This window comes from Coregonus lavaretus (genome assembly GCF_964263955.1).
Source record: "Coregonus lavaretus genome assembly, chromosome: 1".
Lineage (NCBI taxonomy): Eukaryota > Metazoa > Chordata > Actinopteri > Salmoniformes > Salmonidae > Coregonus > Coregonus lavaretus.
Genome location: NC_139988.1, coordinates 52,930,668 through 52,957,128, shown reverse-complemented (window position 1 = coordinate 52,957,128; position 26,461 = coordinate 52,930,668).

The following is a 26,461-nucleotide window of genomic DNA, read 5'->3' as shown; positions in this document are numbered from 1 at the left end:
CAGCCTAAAACCCCAAACAGCTAGTAATGCAGGTGTAGAAGCACGGTGGCTAGGAAAAACTCCCTAGAAAGGCGAAAACCTAGGAAGAAACCTAGAGAGGAACCAGGCTATGAGGGGTGGCCAGTCCTCTTCTGGCTGTGCCGGGTGAAGATTATAACAGAACCATGCCAAGATGTTCAAAAATGTTAATAAGTGACAAGCATGGTCAAATAATAATCAGGAATAAATCTCAGTTGGCTTTTCATAGCCGATCATTAAGAGTTGAAAACAGCAGGTCTGGGACAGGTAGGGGTTCCATAACCGCAGGCAGAACAGTTGAAACTGGAATAGCAGCAAGGCCAGGCGGACTGGGGACAGCAAGGAGTCACCACGGCCGGTAGTCCCGACGTATGGTCCTAGGGCTCAGGTCTCTCAGTTGGCTTTTCATAGCCGATCATTAAGAGTTGAAAACAGCAGGTCTGGGACAGGTAGGGGTTTCGTAACCGCAGGCAGAACAGTTGAAACTGGAATAGCAGCAAGGCCAGGCGGACTGGGGACAGCAAGGTGTCATCATGCCCGGTAGTCCTGACGTATGGTCCTAGGGCTCAGGTTCTCAGAGAGAAAGAGAGAACGAGAGAATTAGAGAGAGCATACTTAAATTCACACAGGACACTGGATAAGACAGGAGAAGTACTCCAGGTATAACCAACTAACCCTAGCCCCCCGACACATAAACTACTGCAGCATAAATACTGGAGGCTGAGACAGGAGCGGTCCGGAGACACTGTGGCCCCATCCGAAGAAACCCCCGGACAGGGCCAAACAGGAAGGATATAACCCCACCCACTCTGCCAAAGCACAGCCCCCGCACCACTAGAGGGATATCCTCAACCACCAACTTACAATCCTGAGACAAGGCCGAGTATAGCCCACAGAGGTCTCCACCACAGCACAAACCAAGGGGGGGCGCCAACCCAGACAGGAAGATCACGTCAGTAACTCAACCCACTCAAGTGACGCACCCCTCCCAGGGACGGCATGAAAGAGCACCAGCAAGCCAGTGACTCAGCCCCTGCAACAGGGTTAGAGGCAGAGAACCCCAGTGGAGAGGGGAACCGGCCCGGCAGAGACAGCAAGGGCTGTTCGTTGCTCCAGAGCCTTTCCGTTCACCTTCACACTCCTGGGCCAGACTACACTCAATCATATGACCTACTGAAGAGATAAGTCTTCAGTAAAGACTTAAAGGTTGAGACCGAGTCTGCGTCTCTCACATGGGTAGGCAGACTGTTCCATAAAAATGGAGATCTATAGGAGAAAGCCCTGCCTCCCGCTGTTTGCTTAGAAATTCTAGGGACAATTAGGAGGCCTGCGTCTTGTGACCGTAGCGTACGTATTGGTATGTACGGCAGGACCAACTCGGAAAGATAGGTAGGAGCAAGCCCATGTAACGCTTTATAGGTTAACAGTAAAACCTTGAAATCAGCCCTTGCCTTAACAGGAAGCCAGTGTAGGGAAGCTAGCACTGGAGTAATATGATCAAATTTCTTGGTTCTAGTCAGGATTCTAGCAGCCGTATTTAGCACTAACTGAAGTTTATTTAGTGCTTTATCCGGGTAGCCGGAAAATAGAGCATTGCAGTAGTCTAACCTAGAAGTAACAAATGCATGGATTAATTTTTCTGCATCATTTTTGGACAGAAAATTTCTGATTTTTGCAATGTTACGTAGATGGAAAAAAGCTGTCCTTGAAACAGTCTTGGACTTTATTTAACTAATAATGTGACTTCTGAAGGTAATTGGTTGCACCAGATCTTATTTAGGGGCTTCATAGCAAAAGGGGTGAATACATACAGTGAGGGAAAAAAGTATTTGATCCCTTGCTGATTTTGTATGTTTGCCCACTGACAAAGAAATGATCAGTCTATAATTTTAATGGTAGTTTTATTTGAACAGTGAGAGACAGAATAACAACAACAAAATCCAGAAAAACGCATGTCAAAAATATTATAAATTGATTTGCATTTTAATGAGGGAAATAAGTATTTGACCCCCTCTCATTCAGAAAGATTTCTGGCTCCCAGGTGTCTTTTATACAGGTAACGAGCTGAAATTAGGTGCACACTCTTAAAGGGAGTGCTCCTAATCTCAGTTTGTTACCTGTATAAAAGACACCTGTCCACAGAAGCAATCAATCAATCAGATTCCAAACTCTCCACCATGGCCAAGACCAAAGAGCTCTCCAAGGATGTCAGGGACAAGATTGTAGACCTACACAAGGCTGGAATGGGCTACAAGACCATCGCCAAGCAGCTTGGTGAGAAGGTGGCAACAGTTGGTGTGATTATTCGCAAATGGAAGAAACACAAAATAACTGTCAATCTCCCTCGGCCTGGGGCTCCATGCAAGATCTCACCCCGTGGAGTTGCAATGATCATGAGAACGGTGAGGAATCAGCCCAGAACTACACGGGAGGATCTTGTCAATGATCTCAAGGCAGCTGGGACCATAGTCACCAAGAAAACAATTGGTAACACACTACGACTTGATGGACTGAAATCCTGCAGCGCCCGCAAGGTCCCCCTGCTCAAGAAAGCACATATACAGGCCCGTCTGAAGTTTGCCAATGAACATCTGAATGATTCAGAAGAGAACTGGGTGAAAGTGTTGTGGTCAGATGAGACCAAAATGGAGCTCTTTGGCATCAACTCAACTCGCCGTGTTTGGAGGAGGAGGAATGCTGCCTATGACCCCAAGAACACCATCCCCACCGGAAACATTATGCTTTGGGGGTGTTTTTCTGCTAAGGGGACAGGACAACTTCACCGCATCAAAGGGTCGATGGACGGGGCCATGTACCGTCAAATCTTGGGTGAGAACCTCCTTCCCTCAGCCAGGGCATTGAAAATGGGTCATGGATGGGTATTCCAGCATGACAATTACCCAAAACACACGGCCAAGGCAACAAAGGAGTTGCTCAAGAAGAAGCACATTAAGGTCCTGGAGTGGCCTAGCCAGTCTCCAGACCTTAATCCCATGGAAATTCTGTGGAGGGAGCTGAAGGTTCGAGTTACCAAACGTCAGCCTCGAAACCTTAATGAATTGGAGAAGATCTGCAAAGAGGAGTGGGACAAAATCCCTCCTGAGATGTGTGCAAACTTGGTGGCCAACTACAAGAAACGTCTGACCTCTGTGATTGTCAACAAGGGTTTTGCCACCAAGTACTAAGTCATGTTTTGCAGAGGGGTCAAATACTTATTTCCCTCATTAAAATGCAAATCAATTCATTTTGACATGCGTTTTTCTGGATTTTTTTGTTGTTATTCTGTCTCTCACTGTTCAAATAAACCTACCATTAAAATTATAGACTGATCATGCTTTGTCAGTGGGCAAACATACAAAATCAGCAGGGGATCAAATACTTTTTTCCCTCACTGTATGCATGCATCACTTTTCCATGAATTATTTTTTAGAATTTTTTGAAACAAGTTATTTTTTTAATTTCACTTCACCAATTTGGACTATTTTGTGTATGTCCATTCCATGAAATCCAAATAAAAATCAATTTAAATTACAGGTTGTAATGCAACAAAATAGGAAAAACGCCAAGGGGTATGAATACTTTTGCAAGGCACTGTAGATTAATTTCTCTCACGGCAGCCAACAATATACCTATGTAGCTAGCATATGAGTGCAATGTTTGACGGCCAAATTGTTTAATACAAAATGTAGCTAGCAGCATTAATTACCCCACTATAAATCCTTCTCTCCCTCCTCACCAATCTGTCACTCAGCTCTTCGTCTGCTTTCTCCAAAACGCTACTATATTTTACCCAAGTGTATTGCTCACTTAATTTCAATTAAGAAACATACTGTAGTTTTAATGAACCACCATTATGCTAGTCCTGTACTGTGCTATCAACCTCACGAGAGCTAGATAAGTTAGTGGTTTGTTTACAGGAAAGCTAAACTATATTAATGCTAGCACTGACACCTTGTGGTGATAATGTTGAACTGCATATCATTACACCAGGATGATACATAACATGAAGAAACTTTATTTCAAGCAACATACACTACCAGTCAAAAGTTTGGACACACCTACTCATTCAAGGGTTTTTCTTTATTTTTACTATTTTTGTACATTGTATAATAATAGTGAAGACATCATAACTATGAAATAACACATATGGAATCATGTAGTAACCAAAAAAGTGTTTAAAAAACCAATATATATTTTATATTTGAGATTCTTCAAATAGCCACCCTTTGCCTTGATGACAGCTTTGCACACTCTTGGCATTCTCTCAACCAGCTTCATGAGGTAGTCACCTGGAATACATTTCAATTAACAGGTGTTATAAGTTAATTTGTGTAATTTATTTCCTTCTTAATCCGTTTGAGCCAATCAGTTGTGTTGTGACAAGGTAGGGTTGGTATACAGAAGATAGCTCTATTTGGTAAAATACCAAGTCCATATTATGGCAAGAACAGCTCAAATAAGCAAAGAGAAACGACAGTCCAATATCACTTTAAGACATGAAGGTCAGTCAATACGGAACATTTCCAGAACTTTTAAAGTTTCTTCAAGTGCAGTCGCAAAAACCATCAAGCACAATGATTAAACTGGCTCTCATGAGGACCGCCACAGGAATGGAAGACCCAGAGTTACCTCTGCTGCAGAGGATACGTTCATTAGAGTTACGAGCCTCAGCAATTGTTGCCCAAATAAATGCTTCACAGAGTTCAAGTCACAGACACATCTCAACATCAACTGTTCAGAGGGGACTGTGTGAATCAGGCCTTAACGGTCGAATTTCTGCAAAGAAACCTGCTTGGGCCAAGAAACACGAGTAACGGACATTAGACCGGTGGAAATTTGTCCTTTGGTTTCGAGACCAAATTTGAGATTTTTGGTTCCAACCGCCGTGTCTTTGTGAGATGCGGTGTGGGTGAACGGATGATCTCCGCATGTGTTGTTCCCACCATAAAGCATGGAGGAGGAGGTGTGACGGAATGGGGATGCTTTGCTGGTGACACTGTCTGTGATTAATTAAGAATTCAAGGCACACTTACAGTGCCTTGCAAAAGTATTCATCCCCCTTGGCGTTTTTCCTATTTTGTTGCATTACAACCGGTAATTTAAACTGATTTCATTTGGATTTCATGTAATGGACGTACACAATATAGTCCAAATTGGTGAAGTGAAATGAAAAAAATAACTTGTTTCAAAACAATTATAAAAAATAAATAATGGAAAAGTGGTGCTTGCATATGTATTCACCCCATTTGCTATGAAGCCCCTAAATAAGATCTGGTGCAACCAATTACCTTCAGAAGTCACATAATTAGTTAAATAAAGTCCACCTGTGTCCAATCTCAGTCTCACATGATCTGTCACATGATCTTAGTATATACAGTGGGGAGAACAAGTATTTGATACACTGCCAATTTTGCCGGTTTTCCTACTTACAAAGCATGTAGAGGTCTGTAATTGTTATCATAAGTACACTTCAACTGTGAGAGACAGAATCTAAAACAAAAATCCAGAAAATCACATTGTATGATTTTAAAGTAATTAATTTGCATTTTATTGCATGAAATAAGTATTTGATACATCAGAAAAGCAGAACTTAATATTTGGTACAGAAACCTTTGTTTGCAATTACAGAGATCATACGTTTCCTGTAGGTCTTGACCAGGTTTGCACACACTGCAGCAGGGATTTTGGCCCACTCCTCCATACAGACCTTCTCCAGATCCTTCAGGTTTTGGGGCTGTCGCTGGGCAATACGGACATTCAGCTCCCTCCAAAGATTTTCTATTGGGTTCAGGTCTGGAGACAGGCTAGGCCACTCCAGGACCTTGAGATGCTTCTTACGGAGCCACTCCTTAGTTGCCCTGGCTGTGTGTTTTGGGTCGTTGTCATGCTGGAAGACCCAGCCACGACCCATCTTCAATGCTCTTACTGAGGGAATGAGGTTGTTGGCCAAGATCTCGCGATACATGGCCCCATCCATCCTCCCCTCAATACGGTGCAGTCGTCCTGTCCCCTTTGCAGAAAAGCATCCCCAAATAATGATGTTTCCACCTCCATGCTTCACGGTTGGGATGGTGTTCTTGGGGTTTTACTCATCCTTCTTCTTCCTCCAAACACGGCGAGTGGAGTTTAGACCAAAAAGCTCTATTTTTGTCTCATCAGACCACATGACCTTCTCCCATTCCTCCTCTGGATCATCCAGATGGTCATTGGCAAACTTCAGACGGGCCTGGACATGCGCTGGCTTGAGCAGGGGGACCTTGCGTGCGCTGCAGGATTTTAATCCATGACGGCGTAGTGTGTTACTAATGGTTTTCTTTGAGACTGTGGTCCCAGCTGTCTTCAGGTCATTGACCAGGTCCTGCCATGTAGTTCTGGGCTGATCCCTCACCTTCCTCATGATCATTGATGCCCCACGAGGTGAGCCCCAGACCGAGGGTGATTGACCGTCATCTTGAACTTCTTCCATTTTCTAATAATTGCGCCAACAGTTGTTGCCTTCTCACCAAGCTGCTTGCCTATTGTCCTGTAGCCCATCCCAGCCTTGTGCAAGTCTACAATGTTATCCCTGATGTCCTTACACAGCTCTCTGGTCTTGGCCATTGTGGAGAGGTTGGAGACTGTTTGATTGAGTGTGTGGACAGGTGTCTTTTATACAGGTAACGAGTTCAAACAGGTGCAGTTAATACAGGTAATGAGGTGGAGAACAGGAGGGCTTCTTAAAGAAAAACTAAAAGGTCTGTGAGAGCTGAAATTCTTACTGGTTGGTAGGTGATCAAATACTTATGTCATGCACTAAAATGCTAATTAATTACTTAAAAATCATACAATGTGATTTTCTGGATTTTTGTTTTAGATTCCATCTCTCACAGTTGAAGTGTACCTATGATAAAAATCACAGACCTCTACATGCTTTGTAAGTAGGAAAACCTGCAAAATCGGCAGTGTATAAAATACTTGTTCTCTCCACTGTATACACCTGTTCTGAAAGGCCCCAGAGTCTGCAACACCAGTAAGCAAGGGGCACCCCCAAGCAAAAGTCATGGACCAGGCAAGGAGGGCATTAATCAGAGAGGCAACAAAGAGACCAAAGATAACCCTGAAGGAGCTGCAAAGCTCCACAGCAGAGATTGGAGTATCTGTCCATAGGACCACTTTAAGCCGTACACTCCACAGAGCTGGGCTTTACAGAAGAGTGGCCAGAAAAAAGCCATTGCTTAAAGAAGAAAATAAGCAAACACATTTGGTGTTCACCAATTGAGCTTTTTGGCCATCAAGGAAAACGCTATGTCTGGCGCAAACCCAAGAACTCTCATCACCCCGAGAACACCATCCCCACAGTGAAGCATGGTGGTGGCAGCATCATGCTGTGGGGATGTTTTTCATCGGCAGGGACTGGGAAACTGGTCAGAATTGAAGGAATGATGGATGGCGCTAAATACAGGGAAATTCTTGAGGGAAACCTGTTTCAGTCTTCCAGAGATTTGAGACTGGGACGGAGGTTCACCTTCCAGCAGGACAATGACCCTAAGCATACTGCTAAAGCATCATTCGAAGTGGTTTAAGGGGAAACATTTAAATGTCTTGGAATGGCCTAGTCAAAGCCCAGACCTCAATCCAATTGAGAATCTGTGGTATGACTTAAAGATTGCTGTACACCAGCGGAACCCATCCAACTTGAAGGAGCAGTTTTGCCTTGAAAATCCCAGTGGCTAGATGTGCCAAGCTTATAGAGACATACCCCAAGATATTTCCAGCTGTAAGTGCTGCAAAAGGTGGCTCTACAAAGTATTGTCCAGTATTTTGTATTTTTTATATTGATGAGGACGAGTGACTTAAGAGGACGATTTGGCTTAAGACAATTATTTTGGCCTAGGCAGACGATAGTGTATGGGTGCTCATGCACTATCGCCTGCCTAGGCTAACAATTGATATTCATCTTGGGGGTCTGTGGTTTATAATTCAAGTGAAATGTGTCCCATCAACATTGTGATGATATACAGTGAATTCGGAGAGTGTTCAGACCCCTTGACTTTTTCCACATTGTTACGTTACAGCCTTATTCTAAAATTGATAAAACACATTTTTTTTCATCAATCTACACACAATACCCCATAATGACAAAGCAAAAACAGGTTTATTACAAATAAAACACTGAAATAGCATATTTACATAAGTATTCAGACCCTTCACTATGAGACTCGAAATTGAGCTCAGGTGCATCCTGTTTCCATTGATCATCCTTGAGTAGAGTCCACCTGTGGTAAATTCAATTGGTTGGACATGATTTGGAAAGAAACACACCTGTCTATATAAGGTCCCACAGTTGACAGTGCATGTTAGAGCAAACTGCCCCCATCATTCAATATTTTTTCTAACTGAATTGACTCTTATGACGGAAGCCTGGAGGTTTTTATTGTAGGCATGAAGATATTTCAATGTCATGTCTAGACGATAATAGGCTACACGTGTTTGGCTGCCAAATGTATAGGTGTCCCCATAATATTTAAATTGATGAAGTGTGATCATAATCATTATTTTAGCAATCCATGGTAGACATCCTTCCTAATATCAATGCTGCTGAAACATATTTGCACTTGAGATGTGTTTATGGATGAGAAAGTGAACTTGTCATTTCCCCCAAAAAATGTGGGGTTGCCCTGCTTTGATCTATTGCCTAGGACAGTGTTCTCCAACCCTGTTTGTGGAGAGCTAACATCATGTAGGTTTCACTCCAACCCTAATCTAGCGCATCTGATTCAATAATTAGTTGAAGCTGAATCATGTTAGTTACAACTGGGGTTGGAGCGAAAACCTACAGGAAGGTAGCTCTCCAGGAACAGGGTTGGAGAACCCTGACCTAGGACATCAACAGCCAGCCAGGGTTTAATTGAATAAGCTATAGGCACAATATTTTTATTGTACATTTACATTTTAGTCATTTAGCAGACACTCTTATCCAGAGCGACCTACATGAGCAATTAGGGTTAAGTGCCTTGCTCAAGGGCACATCAACAGATTTTACACCTAGTCGGCTCAGGGATTAGAACCAGCAACCTTTCGGTTACTGGCGCAACACTCTTAACCACTAAGCTACCTGCCACCCCATTTGTCAATGTTCGACTTCAATTCACTGGCACAATTCACTGGCACTATATGAAGTATAGCTTAGCCATACTCATTGATAGCCTATATACTTTAATATACTTTGCTGAATTTAGCAGGAGTAGAATAAGTGTGTGTGCAGCACTGCATGCAAGGATATATGTATTAAAAGGAGCATATGAATTTGGTCTGCGCATATGTGTTTGTGTAGGTGCATGGATATGTGAGTATGTTTATCTGTGTGTACCTGTGCCTATGGTCTAGTGTAGTGCATGAGGCCTTTTCCTTTATATATGTGTGTGTGTCTGTGTGTGTCTGTGTGTGTGTGTAGAGCCCAGGAGTCTTCCCCTCCTGCAATTAATGGTTACCTGATCTGCCTGTTAGTCAGTCCCCTCGCCCCTCTGCCTTCAGACCACAATGCATCAATCATCGCAGCATGTACACATGCGGGCGCACACACACACGCACCAAACACAAACCAGACACACACATATATTGATATGTGCTGGATTCAGTACATGAACACTCAATTCAAACACACACTCATACACACTCATTCTCTGAACAGGTCAGTACCCATTCCAGCTAGCACATTATTTGGTTCCTTGGAAGTTGTGGGAACGTAAGTTTGGTTTCCCATTGGTTCGAAGCCATAAGCCATTGGAACGAAGCCATAAGTTTCCTGACCAGTAAAACTGAATGTTTTATAAACATTCTGAAAACAGAAGTGAACATTTCATTTCGCCTGTTCTGACAACGTTTTACAATGGTTCCCTGACATTTTTCCTGGGAAAGTTTTCTTAACATTCTCGTAAGAATTTGAGAACATGACTTTAAATAGTACCACGAGGAAACCTGAAGGAAACGATACGCGGAAATACTGAAATTCCCACAGAATAACGTTTTTTCCCAGTGCTAACTGGGATGCTCGCATATAGGTCTATGTGCCAGCGTTTTTGCACTGCTGCACTGTAATCACTGCAATTCTGAATTTATGATCAAACCAAACAACATATTCACTCTAGTTTTCTGTAAGTATTTATTAAGATTTCACAAAAACTTACTGTAGATTATATAAAGCACAGAAACATTGAAAGGTGGGGGTGTGCCTCTTCAAAGGCCCTGAACTTGCAGGGTATCCACACAGTTTGGATCTGCTTTCCTCTCCTCCTCCCGCTCCTCTCTGGTCCGTCTCTATTCTTTAGAAGGTTTACGATGGTGTGAACTGGATCCCAGTTCAGTTTCACTGCCCACAAAGAGGCTGTGAGGCCTGCCAATACTCACCCCACCAGGGAGGGAGAAGTCTCCCCACTTCAACACTCCTCTCCATCCACACTCATCTCTGTCAATCCCACTGATGAGCACAATTTCCCTCTAATCCCCTATCTGGCATGGTTCCTCTGCTCTCAAATGGCGGGCCAAGAGAGAAACCTCATCTGGAAGTGGACTAGAAAAGCCACAATACTTAAGCAGGTTGTGGGAACATCCTGATAATTCTGTGAGTCTGTGCATACAGACTCAAAGGAGATTTAGCTTATGAAACACCAACACATTTCTCTCTCCATTCCCCTCATTCTCTTTCATTTAAGTGCACCTCTTAAATTTTTATCTCTGTTATGGGTACATTAAATGTGCTGACGATAGTAATATCAAACACACTTTGTTGGAATGGGCCAAAAGTAAATAACGCTACTCAAATAATCAAATATCAAAAAGAGACACAGCTCTCTTTGTCTGAAGAAACGAGCATGCCTCGAACGAAAAATATGTTTCAACAACAAAGCTCAATATCTATCAGGAAAAAAAAGAGGACTGAGCACGCCCCCATTCTCATCGACGGGGCTGTAGTGGAACAGGTTGAGAGCTTCAAGTTCCTTGGTGTCCACATCACCAACGAACTATCATGGTCCAAACACACCAAGACAGTCGTGAAGAGGGCACGACAAAGCCTATTCCCCCTCAGGAGACTAAAAAGATTTGGCATGGGTCCTCAGATCCTCAAAAAATTCTACAGCTGCACCATCGAGAGCATCCTGACTGGTTGCATCACCGCCTGGTATGGCAACTGCTTGGCCTCTGACCGCAAGGCACTACAGAGGGTAGTGCGTACGGCCCAGTACATCACAGGGGCAAAGCTCCCTGCCATCCAGGACCTCTATACCAGGCGGTGTCAGAGGAAGGCCCTCAAAATTGTCAAAGACTCCAGTCACCCTAGTCATAGACTGTTCTCTCTGCTACCGCACGGCAAGCGGTACCGGAGTGCCAAGTCTAGGTCCAAAAGACTTCTCAACAGCTTCTACCCCCAAGCCATAAGACTCCTGAACAGCTAATCATGGCTACCCGGACTATTTGCACTGCCCCCCCACCCCATACTTTTTACGCTGCTGCTACTCTGTTAAGTATTTATGCATAGTCACTTTAACTCTACCCACATGTACATATTACCTCAACTACCTCAACTAGCCGGTGCCCCCGCACATTGACTATGCAACGGTACCCCCCTGTATATATAGCCTCCCTACTGTCACTTTATTCTATTGTATATATAGCCTCCCTACTGTCACTTTATTTTTACTTCTGCTCTTTTTTTCTCAACACTTTTTTGTTGTTTTATTCTTACTTTTTCTGTTTAAAATAAATGCACTGTTGGTTAAGGGCTGTAAGTAAGCATTTCACTGTAATGTCTGCACCTGTTGTATTCGGCGCATGTGACCAATAAAATTTGATTTGATTTGATTTGAAATATCAGGCTGTAGATCTTCTAAACTAATTAGAGAGAGAGAGAGAGATAGAGAGAGAGATAGAGAGAGAGCGAGAGAGAGAGAGCGAGAGATAGAGAGAGAGAGAGAGAGAGAGAGAGAGAGAGAGAGAGAGAGAGAGAGAGAGAGAGAGAGAGAGAGAGAGAGAGAGAGAAAGGTGAGAAAGCAGAGAAAGCAAAGGGAGGGGAATGAGTTCAATCAGTCAACCGTGAAGTCATAGGACAACAGATAGGGGTCATAGGAGAGTTGACCTTCCCACATAAAAAAATACTACAGTTTACTATAGAATAATGCAGTACTTACTATAGAATTATGTAGTAAACTGTAGTATACTGTAGAATATCATAGTAAATACTGCAGTAATGTCCGCAAAAACACTACGGTCCGTAAAAACACAACCGTTTTTCAAACAATTTCGTGATATCCAATTGGTAGTTACAGTCTTGTCCCATAGCTGCAACTCCCGTACGGACTCGGGAGACATGCGTCCTCTCAAACACGATGCTGCCAAGCCGCACTGCTTCTTCACACACTGCTCGCTTAACCTGGAAGGAAACACCGTACAACTGGTAACCGAAGTCAGCGTGCATGCGCTAGAGCGCGATATGACAAGGAAATCCCAGCCAGCCAAACCCTCCCATAACCCGGAAGCCACTGGTCCAATTGTGTGCCGCCTCATGGGTCTACCAGTCGCGGCCAGCTGCGACACAGCCTGGGATCGAACACGGGTCTGTAGTGTCGCCTCTAGCACTGCGATGCAGTGCCTTACACCGCTGTGCCACTCAGGAGGACCAGCACAACGCTTTTTTAACTACAGTAAATTCTACAGTAATTAATTAGCATATGTCCTTACCATTCCCCTCCCCCATATCCCAGTTTGTGCCACCCATAAGTGAGAAACCTATATGCCAAGTATAGACTATGTTATGTGTTATAGTAAAAAACAGAAGTGCTGAACTATCTGTTCAGACCCCAGTCCTTCCTTCCTTCCTTCCTTCCTTCCTTCCTTCCTTCCTACAGGTTATGGAAAATTGCTATTTTTGCATTTCTCCAGTAGGTTTTTAAAAAAAAACACTATAGTAAATACTACAGTAATGCCTGCAAAAACACTACAGTAAATACTACAGTATACTACAGTCCTCAAAAACACTACAGTAAATACAGTCTGCAGAAACAATACTAAATTATACAACAGTCTGCAAAAACAAACTGCAAAAACACTCCATTAATTACTATAGTACATACTACAGTTTCCTTTTACTACAGTATTTATACTATAGTTAACTGTAAATACTAAAGTATACTACATTAAATGCAAAAGTCTGCAAAAACACTACAGTGAATATTACAGTAATGCCTGCAAAAACACTACAGTAAATACTACAGTCCTCAAACACACTACAGTAAATACAGTCTGCAGAAACAATACTACAGTATACTACAATCTGCAAAAACAATCTGCAAAAACACTCCATTAATTACTATAGTACATACTACAGTTTCCTTTTACTACAGTATTTATACTATAGTTAACTGTAAATACTAAAGTATACTACATTAAATACAAATGTCTGCAAAAACACTACAGTGAATATTACAGTAAAGTCCGCAAAAACACTACAGTGAATACTATAGTATTTATACCATAATACTGTATACTATTGTATTTTTTTCTTGTGGGTTCTGTTATGAGGGCCTCAGCTCAGAGATACACAGGGCTCAACTAGCCTGTCTAGAGTAGTGGCTAGGGCAAACAGAGAGCCCCAGTCTGAGCCTATACCCCAGATCAGACCACCCATCTAACGGAAACACAAAACTAGGCCCAAAATTAAGCCTCAGTGGTGATAGTTAAATGTGAAGGCACTAAACATGAGAGTTACTGTATCAACAGGCCCGCCACGGTCTTCAGGGGAGAAGGCTCAGCTTCACAGGGTCTGTCACCACAACAAACACACGGCCACTCAGGGGAGGATGGAGCTGGGAGCTAAAAGGGATTCTGGGAAAACTGTTGACACCTGTCAAGAGCTGGTAATTTGCTGCGTGTCAACAGGGGTCGGCACTTGACAGACATTGACAATGATCCTAGATCAGCAGACCTTGGCCAGGTCTCCCTTGAGGTAGAGGTATTCTGACCTCAATGGGACGGGTTAGATAAAGGTGGGTGAAAAAATCCTACTCTGAGATGCTTGATAAATACAGCCCCTGAAATAGAGAAAAAATGTGTTAGGGCTCTTCTTCTCACTCCCTAAAAGTAGTGTGCCATTATGTGTACCATTATGATGAGGTGGATAATATGCACACAGACCCACACAGACTCAAACTCCTCCTGCACCATACTGTAACTGTACAACACCCCTGCAAAGGCTAAAGCGCTCAATCTGTGCGTCTCAGACACTGATAGAGCCCCATTACTTTAATACGAAAATTACAACCATGTGAAATATCTCCCAAGGTTCAAACATACACAACTGGCATCCACACCACATGGCTGCCGGAGCTCGGTTAATCTTTTTTTTCTCTCCTGTAGATTAGGCACTTCAAGGCTTGCCAAGCATAACACAATTGGCACAGCAGTCCATTCCACTACACTCGCAAATGTTGTTGTTTTGTTCGTTTTTCTTTTCCTTCATCTGTTTGAGTTTTTTTCCTTCCCGAATGGAAATGTTGAGGTCTATTTGGTATTGCCTGTTCTGCTCGAACAGTTCAAATCAAAAGATTGGAGGGGGAGGATAAGGCATGGGAAAATGTAGATTTAACTCCATGATGAGGGTGCTTCAAAACAGCGCCCATGTGGTCTTCATTTCAGCTGGGTTTCAACAGCAAATGGAGCGAAGCGAGAGCTGGCGAACCCCCTCCCCAACACACAGACAGACACACACGTACTGCTGCTCCGCACCCCCTCACCAACTACACACACTCCCAACCACACTGTACATTACAGATCAGAATATTGAAATGACTCAAGCTGTGCTGTATAGCACTGCCGCACAGGCTACTCGTACTGTTTTCCAGTGTCCTGGTTTCTGTTAGAAAACCAAGCGTCTGTGTCACAGTGAAGTCCATTAGGGTCCTGCAGGATCATGACTAGGATAGTTGTGGATACGTCACTTCCAGGGCTCAATAGTTTTGTGTCTGAGTTCTAACTTCTGAGAGGCAAGTATTTTATTTATACTGAACAAAAATATAAATGCAACATGTAAAGTGTAAAGTGTTCATCCCATGTTTCATGAGCTGAAATAAGAGATCCCAGAAATGTTCCATACGCACAAAAACCTTATTTCTCTCAGATTTTGTGCACAAATTTGTTTACATTATTGAGCATTTCTCCTTTGCCAAGATAATCCATCCACCTGACAGGTGTGGCATATCAAGAAGCTGATTAAACAGCATGATCATTACACAGGTGCACAAACATTTCTGCACAAACTGTCAGAAACTGTCTCAGGGAAGCTCATCAGCGTGCCCATCGTCCTCACCAGGGTCTTGACATGACTGCAGTTCGGCCTCGTAACCGACTTCAGTGGGCAAATGCTCACCTTCGATGGCCACTGACACGTTGGAGAAGTGTGCTCTTCACGGATGAATCCCGGTTTCAACTGTACCGGGCAGATGGCAGAAAATGGCGTTGTGTGGGTGAACAGGTTGCTGATGTCAACGTTGTGAACGGTGGGGTTATGGTATGGGCAGGCATAAGCTATGGACAATGAACACAATTGCATTTTATCAATGGCAATTTGAATGCACAGACATACCGTAACGAGATCCTGAGGCCCATTGTCATGCCATTCATCCACCGCCATCACGACAATGTTTCAGCATGATAATGCATGACCCCATGCCGCAAGGATCTGTACACAATTCCTGGAAGCTGAAAATGTCCCAGTTAAAGGTATCTGTGACGAACAGATACATATTTGTATTCCCAGTCATGTGAAAGCCATAGATTAGGGCCTTATTAATTTATTTCAATTTACTGATTTCCTTATATTTGACATTTTAGTCATTTAGCAGACGCTCTTACCCAGAGCGACTTACATGAGCAATTAGGGTTAAGTGCCTTGCTCAAGGGCACATCGACAGATTTTTCACCTAGTCGGCTCGGGGATTAGAACCAGCGACCTTTCGGTTACTGGCACAATGCTCTTAACCACTAAGCTACCTGCCGCCCCACTAATCTTTGAAATTGTTGCATGTTGCGTTTATATTTTTGTTCAGTGTATGTACCCAGGCTTGAAAAGGGCTATAAAATGCACTAGAACAGAGTTTATTCCAGTAAATTCTCCCTTGCAATGAAAAAACATGACTATGACTGAGACTCAATTCATGACATAACATAGCGTTTGACAGGGATTAATCTGAGGTGCACATAGGTGTTACCACCCACTGTAACTGAAAACGTTTGACTTGTTTTCTTATGGTCGGTCGCTTTCAGAAACAAGACGATTAAGGTCTGTTTTTTTCTTTGGCGAGGAAGGTGGTTATGGAAACGAGTGTATTACAGTAAACAGAGGAGGTGGAACCCTGGGCTGTTTGTTCTGCTGCTATTAACATGGAAGAAAAGTTCATGATGGTGAAATGTGTGTGTGTGTCAGTGTGTGTGTATGTGTGTATGCATGCGTGCGTGTTTGTTCACCGGTATGTGTCTTGGTGGTGGTTTAAAGAAAAATTGTGTGAAAGCCAAAGAAACCGATATGGTTGGAGTTCACAGTAAAGGTTAATAGGTCACTGACTGCCCAATAGGAAAGACTAATTTCACTACAGTCACAATGACCAACTGTAGCTTGTAGTCTAGACAAAATGTTCAGGAGTCATGCCATAGATTTTGCAACAGGGTCCATGTTCATAAAGTGTCTCAGAGTATCAAGGATCAGGTCCTACATCAGATTTTTTTAGTGAATCTTAAAGGGCATTTCCGCCACTTTTCAACCACATATTCATAATCTCCAGTACCAAACCAGTGTCTACATATGTGAAAACAGCGTGTTTCTATGATCTGTGGTTAGAAAGATAAGAAGAAAGGTCTTAAAAAAATGCTTCTCTGTGACATCACAGGGTAGGATTTAAAGTTTAAAAAACAGTGATTTTCTAAACCTGCAATGAGTTTCTAGCCCAAGGGAGGGTATTTTCTTGCTCCCCACATCACTGCGAATCTCATAGTGTTGAAGATCGGGTGTAATATTTTTATGTTATATATTTTTTCTACAAAACTTAGAAATGCATTGTTTTCACATATGTTTAAACTGGTATTGTGCTGGAGATAATGAAAATGAGGTTGCCCTGGCCTATAGTCCCAACCCATGCTCTACTTCTCCACCTCTTCACACCCCATCTCCCAGGATAGAAGCCCTAGGCCTTCGGCACAGGAAATTGTCCACTTCTTATTGATCGTCAGGATGCACATCGATCAGAAAGTGACATCGGTCCCTTGGCTCCGGTGCTACAGAAAGCAGGTCCTGTTATTTATTGTTTCTGCATCACACATTGGCCCCAATAAGTCCGTCCCCGCTGCCCCCTACCCATCATTCAAACATACAGAGTTCCTCCCTGAGGGAGCGCTAACTGGTTACTCAGAACAGATGTTGGAACGTTGTACTAATGTTGCTCTTATATAGAAACTTTCAGCACATGTTAATTGCAGCCACTGACACCTCATGAGTCTTGGAGCTGTCACCATGTACTGTATACAGTACTCCAGTTCTTTGTGTGAGGAGTGATATAATGTAAAATACACTTAATACAGACTCTCTAGTGTCAAGTAAATGGCTACATCGTAACTGTATGGCTGACATGTTGTTGCGCAACATGTGGCTCATCTATATCCAATATTGTTTACTTTGACATTCACGGTCTTTGACATTCCGTTTGTTCAACATTGCCATGATTATACATTATATTTTTTATTGAATTAGAAAAGATAAAATTCACCTTGAGAGGATCAACAGACAGGTTCTACTCCCTTTGGCAACCCTTTATTTCATACTTTGAAGATCTCTCTACCTTTCCTACTGAATGAACCATTTATTCTCACTCTTTTCTACTACTATTCTTTAAAATATATATATTCCAAAAATACTATTACAGTCTGTTTTATAAAATGTTTTCCCTTTATGGAAATTTCTACTTGAGGACATGAAGACATTCTCTGTTTTCTAAACCATGATGCAACATGTATGCACCTTATATTAACAGTATTTTATATAACATTTTTCCCTGGGATGGAAAGGAGGGTGGGATTGGGGTAGGTGGGGAGATGAGGATGGAGGTGTTCTTTGTGGGGGGAAAAACGAACAATGCTGCAGTTGTAAATTTGAAATCTGTAAAAAAGAAATATTGGAAACAAAATAGCATTGCTATGGTTATGTTGGACATAACAATTATTATCATAACGGGAAGCAGTCAAGTTGTAATTAGGGAATTTCCAATGAATCTTTCTCTTTCCCTCTGTAGCAGCCAAAGCAGTGAAGCGCTGGCTGAATAATGGTGGCAAGGAGATGCTGGTGGAGAATTTGGATATATCTGTCTGACTGTCTGATGGAGGGAGGTGGGTTTGGAAAAGGTTTCTATGCAGGCCTTGCCTTGCTATGTTAGTACAAGTTTGAATTCTCTCACATCCCTCCTGCCCCTGGCGCCTTCCTCTCTCTCCTTATGTCGCTCTCACTCTTTCCCTTTCTCTTCCTAACCCTATCATGCTATCTTTTCTATTCTATTTTCCTTTCTCTATCACACATTATTCCTCCATTATTCTCTCTGCTTGTTGTGGCATACATTTTATTTCATTGTTTCTATTCTAAGCTCTATTTACAGTATCTAGCTCCTTGGGTATTAGTTTGTTTAACACAAAAAAACAATATCTCTATTCACATAACTTCAACCGGCCCTTCAGGCCTCTCTAATGGTAGTGAACCCTGTTCATTGCCCACCCCCTATCCCACTCCCTCCCTACAGTAGATGTGGCAGACCGAGCATGCCACTGCCAGAGTGAACACAAACATAGCCTCCCCCAGGTCTCAACGCCGCTGTGTCAACTCCCTCCTTTCATTCATAATCTGGTCCTCCTCTCTCTTACGCCTCGTCTCCCTGATTGAGAAGACGAGAGCTGATTGTGCCTGAAGACTGACAGAGTCGGTTTGTACCTCTACCTCAACCCCACACTCCCCATTGTCCCCCATCCTCCCACCTCACTGCTGCCAAGCAGGTGCACACACCCTGCTCGTTATTTTACCTTATTTTTCTACTTTATTAAACATGTTCCTGCCTCGGGACATGGGTTCAGTTTACCCGTGAACACAGGGCCCGGCTCAAAGAGGATTAATTTACACAGCCTGGGAAAAATCAAGATGTATGTGACTTAGATGTCTAACCAATGTTTTTTTCATACTCTGTTTGGACACAAGGAGCTCTTTTAGGGAAGGGAAGAAAATATGGTTAAGTCCTCTTGATTACAGATTTTCCTCCGACCCCCAGGTCAGCTGAGGGTCAAACCCCCACCCCCCTCCTTCATCCCCAGTGGCGTATCACAAACCCCCGCAGGCCCATGGGCTCTTGAGGCCCCAAACCCCAAAAAAATAGATACACTGAGTTTTCCAAACATTAGGAACGCCTTCCTAATATTGAGTTGCAACCCCCCCTTGCCCTCAGAACAGCCTCAATTCGTCGAGGTATGGACTCTACAAGGTGTCGAAAGCGTTCCACAGGGTTGCTGGCCCATGTTGACTCCAATGCTTCCCACAGTTGTGTTTAGTTGGCTGGATTCTTGATACACACGGGAAACTGTTGAGGATGAAAAACCCAGCAGTGTTGAAGTTCTTGACACAAACCGGTGCGCCTGGCACCTACTACCATAACCCGTTCAAAGGCACTTAAATATTTTGTCTTGCCCATTCACCCTCTGAATGGCACACATACACAATCCATATCTCAATTGTCTCAAGGCTTAAAAATCCTTATTTAACCTGTCTCCTCCCCTTCATCTACACTGACTGAAATGGATTTAAGAAGTGACATCAATAAGGGATCATAGCTTTCACCTGGATTGACCTGGTCAATTTATGTCATGGAAAGAGCAGGTGTTCTTAATGTTTTGTATACTCAGTGTTTATAAATACTGTATTATCTTCCACCCCAGTCGCTCTCTTTCTTTACATTGTTTGGTAATAAGACATGCAGACCTGCAGGGGGGCCCCGCGAAACTGCAGTATGCCACTATCCGTCCCATGTCCCCCCATCCTCCTCCTCCTCCGCCCCAGTCGCTCTCTTTCTGTACATTGTTTGGTAATAAGAATGTATTAATCCGACATGCACTCCAACGGATTAATTGATGGGACCCTTTGATCAGACTGCGGTATCCAGGCTTGAACATTTTCTGCCAATCAACAGTGATCAATTAGTAGAACAATGGTGTGGGGTCAGAGTTGAGGAGTGGCGGCCGGTAACTATTTTCTCTGTGTGTGCACTGGATTTAGTCTGCTTCTGACCCCCAGCCAGCAATCAGAGCAGCAGAAGAATAATTAAAACCAACATTAACTATGATTAATGGGAAAAATAACAAGGCTGCTAAACAATGAGCCAAGAGGCCGCTTCTAGCTTCCATGGCATCTATAAGCGTCTTTGAACGTTGGCCCCAGACATGCTCTTTTCTGTACCTCACACCCAAAAACACACATAAGCAATGCACGCACACATCACACACGCTCCCACACACACACTCCTCCCTCTGTGGGCCTCCTTTACTCAAACCAAGGGCCACAAATCAAAGCTCAAGAGAGAGGACCCCTGGGCTCCCAGTGTGTGCGCATGAACAGAGTGTGTGTGTCTGTGCGTTCGTAAATATGTGTGTGTGTGTAGAGCTCTTAAGGGAAATAAACCCTGCAGCACAGTGATAGAACAAAGGGCAGACATTCATTAATGTCCCCGCCCCACACTCTACTGTAGTTCAGTGAACCCGACTTCACTCTGTGTCACATTCTGGTTCAGTCGTCTTTTCAGTCTGTGTGTGTGTGAAACAGTGTCAATGAGATGGTGCTTGAGTGTGCGGTTATGCGAATGCCTGTGCATGTGAATGTGTGGCTGTGTGTTTGTGTGTGTACAGGGGGTGAGGAGGACCCCTCTGTAGCAAGCAGGATGTTCCCATGCTACAGCGTGTTAGGCAGCTGGCTGGACGCCTGCCAAACCAAACCTGTGGTTGGCTGGAAGGAGAGCAGCACAGCCAGGGATACAGTTTCTTGAGAGAGAGAGAGTATTCTCACTGGGCAGAAATTGGTTGAATCAACATTGTTTGAACGTAATTTGTCAATGTATTGTTACGTTGAATCAACGTGGAAATTACATTACATTTGAAAGAAGTTATCAACCAGTACTGTTTTCATCTAATTTAAACCAGTATTGTAAAATTAGGGTACAACTTCAACTTAAATACATTGCTATAACAAGTCAGGTTAAGTCAATCTAATTTCAACATCATCAGAACTATGTATACGTTGAAATTGCGTTTAAAATACCACAGAGAAACATAAAAAATATTTATAATCCTATATTCAATATATATTTAGTGGTTGAAATTATGTTTAATTTACAATTTGATTAGATATATTTTATTTGACCTTGTTTCAATGTTGATAGTAAAATGGTATGTTTGAATCAACGTCATTGTTTCAACGTCATGCTATCAACCTAAATAAAGTGGTATATTGAAATAAAATGTAAAGCCACAGCCTAATGATTTCACCTGAACAGTGACTCCTACTGGTATATGAGGGGTAATGCACTTCAGTGAGAACAAGTCTACCATCCAGATGCTTTCCTCTATGTACCCTGCTTAGCTCGGGAAACAAGCTGATTTCGTTTCAGCTGAGCTATCACGTCAACACATTTAGCCATTGATCAGCTTCCATTTTGCGTAGACTACCTAAATAACATTGAGTAGTTGAAAGTAACTCCTCTAACTTTTCTTACACAAGCTGTATGTGAAAGAACATTTGGGGGGGGGGGGGGGGGGGGGGGTATCAATGTAACTGCATCATTTCCAATGTGATGTTGGGTTTATGTTGGCTACATTGACATCTGATTTGCCCAACAAAGGACACCTCATTTCAATGTGTAGCTACAATAGGTATACTTTCATCCATGGTTGATTGGATCTTTGGAAGTTTAGAAGTAGTTACCATTCTGGATATTTATAATACACTTTTACCTTTGGATATTGTCTTGTATATGGAGGATGGTTGGTTGATTTAAAATGTAATGTACAAGTTATTAATATTTAAAACTTGATTTGATTTAGTACTATTCTTTAACTTAGATGTTTGGTTGAGATGGAGATGTGAATGCAACATATCAATCATTAATTTCTGTCAAACGATCGCACGATTTTCTGTAGTTCATCTCGATTAATCAAATAAAATTATTTGCAAAAATTTGGCCCTAAAGAAAGATTTTTCCATTTAAAAAGCAGTGCATTGAGTTACAGACATACTATGCTTTGAATGTAAGGGACAGAAACACAAAATAATCTGTATGAGAAACAAAATGCTACAAAAATGTTAGTAGGCTTACTCCCTCTTATCAATATTCTTGAAGTTTAACACTTGCACGAGCGCACACACACAAACACACACACAAACACAAACACACACACAAGTATTGTTAAAGCTTCAGGCATTCTAAATTAGTGTTTCCCAATTTCTGATTGGAGGGTTGACTTTAGGAAAAAAAGAACTGGCTCTATGAATACAAAGAGCATTTAAACCTGTCCAACAATGATATGAGTTCCACAGAAGACAACAACATTTCAACCAGGTCTCAGTTCATGTGTTACAGCTATTAGATCTAGCCTAGGAACAACCTATTCATGTTCTTCAAAACAAACTAGTCACAAGCTGCTACTACTAGAATTGTGATAATTTACTTCAATCTTTTGACCTGAGAACTACAACAAAACAGTAGCTAAATGGAATGGATGTCCTGTTCTGATTAACATTGTGGGAAGTTACAGTTATATAAAGAGGCATTCGGCCATGGCATTGTAGACATCTAACGTTAGCATAACCAGCTAGCTACTTCTGTACAAATTATGTTTTTGCTGTTGAAGAAACACCTGGGAATGTGTTTATTACTTAACTTTCTGTAAGTTTACCTTCAAAATTGTTGCTCTAAACTGTGCGTATAGTGGTTGTTTAAGCACCAGAGTCAGACAGACAGAGCTACATAACCTGCAGAATTAGTTATTTTTTTTAAAGGGTCTGTGTAATGAAGAAATGGAGACGCGATTAATGGCATCAAAAGAATAACGGCATAAAAAATGCCATATTAATTTGTAGACAAACTGGATATTGAATTGTGATTGCAACAAAATTTCAAATGTACGTTTCTACGTGGAATTTTCAACACAATTTCAATGTATACATACAGTACCAGTCAAAAGTTTGGACACACCTACTCATTCAAGGGTTTTTCTTTATTTTTACTATTTTCTACATTGTAAAATAGTAGTGAAGACATCAAAACTATGAAATAACACATATGGAATCATGTAGTAACCCCAAAAAAGTGTTAAACAAGTCAAAATATACTATATATAAGTAGCCACCCTTTGCATTGATGACAGCTTTGCACACTCTTGGCATTCTCCAACCAGCTTCATTAAGTAGTCACCTGGAATGTCCAACAGTCTTGAAAGAGTTCCCACATATGCTGAGCACTTGTTGGCTGCTTTTCCTTCACTCTGCGGTCCAACTCATCCCAAACTATCTCAATTGGGTTGAGGTCGGGTGATTGTGGAGGCCAGGTCATCTGATGCAGCACTCCATCACTTTCTTTCTTGGTCAAATAGCCCTTACACAGCCTGGAGGTGTGTTTTGGGTCATTGTCCTGTTGAAAAACAAATGGTAGTCCCACTAAGCGCAAACCAGATGGGATGGCGTATCGCTGCAGAATACTGTGGTAGCCGTGCTGGTTAAGTGTGCCTTGAATTCTAAATAAATCTCAGACAGTGTCACCAGCAAAGCACCCCCACACCATCACACCTCCTCCATGCTTCACAGTGGGAACCACACATGCAGAGATCATCTGTTCACCTACTCTGCGTCTCACAAAGACACGCTGTTGGAACCAAAAATCTCCAATTTGGACTCATCAGACCAAATTACAGATTCTCACCGGTCTAATGTCCATTGCTCTTGTTTCTTGGCCCAAGCAAGTCTCTTCTTCTTATTGGTGTCCTTTAGTAGTGGTTTCTTTGCAGCAATTCGACCATGAAGGCCTGATTCATGTGTCTGTTACTTGAACTCTGTGAAGCATTTATTTGGGCTGCAATCTGAGGTGCAGTTAATTGCCGATTTGTAAGGCTGGTAACTTATCCTCTGCAGCAGAGGTAACTCTGGGTCTTCCTTTCCTGTGGCGGTCCTCATGAGAGCCAGTTTCATCATAGCGCTTGATGGTTTTTGCGACTGCACTTGAAGAAACTTTCAAAGTTCTTGAAAGTTTCCGGATTGACTGACCTTCATGTCTAAAATTAATGATGGACTGTCATTTATCTTTGCTTATTTGAGCTGTTCTTGCAATAATATGTATACCAACCCTACCATGTCACAACAAAACTGATTGGCTCAAACGCATTAAGAAGGAAAGAAATTACACAAATTAACTTTTAAGAAGGCACACCTGTTAATTGAAATGCATTCCAGGTGATTACCTCATGAAGCTAGTTGAGAGAATGCCAAGTGTGTGCAAAGCTGTCATCAAAGCAAAGGGTGGCTATTTGAAGAATCTCAAATATATTTGTTTATCACTTTTTTGGTTACTACATGATTCCATATGTGTTATTTCATAGTTATGATGTCTTCACTATTATTCTACAATGTACAAAAATAGTAAAAATAAAGAAAAACCCTTGAATGAGTAGGTGTGTCCAAACTTTTGACTGGTACTGTAGTTCTGATGATTGTTGAAATTAGATTGATTTATCAACCTGTTAGTCAAGTTTAAGTCAATATTTAAGTTTAAGTTTTACCCTAATTTCAATTTTTACAACGTCGGTTGAAATGAGATGAAACAGTAGTGGTTGATTACTTTTTTCAAATCCAATGTATTTTCCACATTGATTCCACGTCAAAATACGTTGACAAATTACGTTGAAACAATGTTGATTCCACCAGTGTGTGCCCAGTGGGTAGTGTGTGTTTTAGTGAGTGAGTGAGTGAGTGAGGGGGGATCCGATGAACGCAATGTTCACTGTGGATATGAGACGATGAGATGATAGATTTGGATCAACAGCTATGCTGTGGGATCAAACTCCTGGCAAAGAAGATGAAAGTAGATGTTTGCTCTCAGTATTGAGATAAGCTGCCAAGGCCCCTCTCTGTTTCCCTTCTCCAAGTCTCTCTAGTCCCCATCCTCCATCTCCAAGTCCAGCCCAGTCAGTCCCTCATGGCGGAGCCAGGGATATGCATCCCATATGGAAGCCATTCCACCAGGCCTCCTAGTTGCCACACTGGGAATGTTTTGGCGTTCAGTGAGATGGGCCGCTGTGACGTCACAGGGCCGACTGTGGAACACTGGCACATAAGTGCTGTGTCAGGCGAGGGGAAGTGAGAGAGGGGGGGGGGGGGGGGGGGTGGGTTTAAGAATAAAAACGCTGAGCTACCACTTTTTTTCACCGCACCGTAAATTAGTGCGCTCCCTCATGGAAAACATTCATGCAACGCAGGGCCCTGAGTGCTACAAACTCTGTTGAGAAACCGTGTGTGGTTCAGTATCGTTTCAATTAGACTGAACAAAACATCTCCTCAGCTGGGATCCCACCAGAGGAATAAGCCCAGAGAAGCAGATGATTTGTGGGTTTGAAATACCACAAAGCTGCTTCCAATAAAACTCTCATACATTATGGCCCCTTTGGCTGTCTAATAAAAAGAAGATGTACAGAGAGAAACTAAGTCAACCTGGTCTCTGAATCTCAGGAGGATAATTAGGTAAAAATGGAACATACTTTTCATATCCTAGGGCTTTGGTGCTGTCCAGTTGTATGTCTCCTGCATGGGTTTTATATTGTGAGACATGCACGCATGCATACGCACGCATGCACACACACAAACACACACTTTTGACATGCACACAAATGCTCACAAACACACATCATTTCCACGACAGTTATAGAGAAGCCAGCTCATTGCTAAGTGCCCTGCAGGATCTAAATTTCATCAGAGGGGAGGAGGAGTGTTTTTACAAGGCTCGACGGAATCGGCCAAGGCACACACCACACAGACAGGGGGCCTCTGTCAAACACACCTACATTTAAACCATTCCCAGGGCAATCCCTAACAAAGCGTCAGGAAAGGGCCCTGTGCTGTCAGAGAGAGGGGCTGATCTGGACCACAACAACAGGAAACACATGTATGGTGGGAGGTGGAGACTAGACGTTGACATGGGAACAGGACTCCCGCGGGTCTTGCGGGTCCCGTGGGATTCTGCCAGGAATGGGAGTCAAGTTCTAGAGTCAAGTTTGGGACAGGACGGGACAGGATCAACAGTCTACACGAACGAGTTTTGGGGCGGAAATATGTAATGTGTGGAGCATTTCATAAAAACAA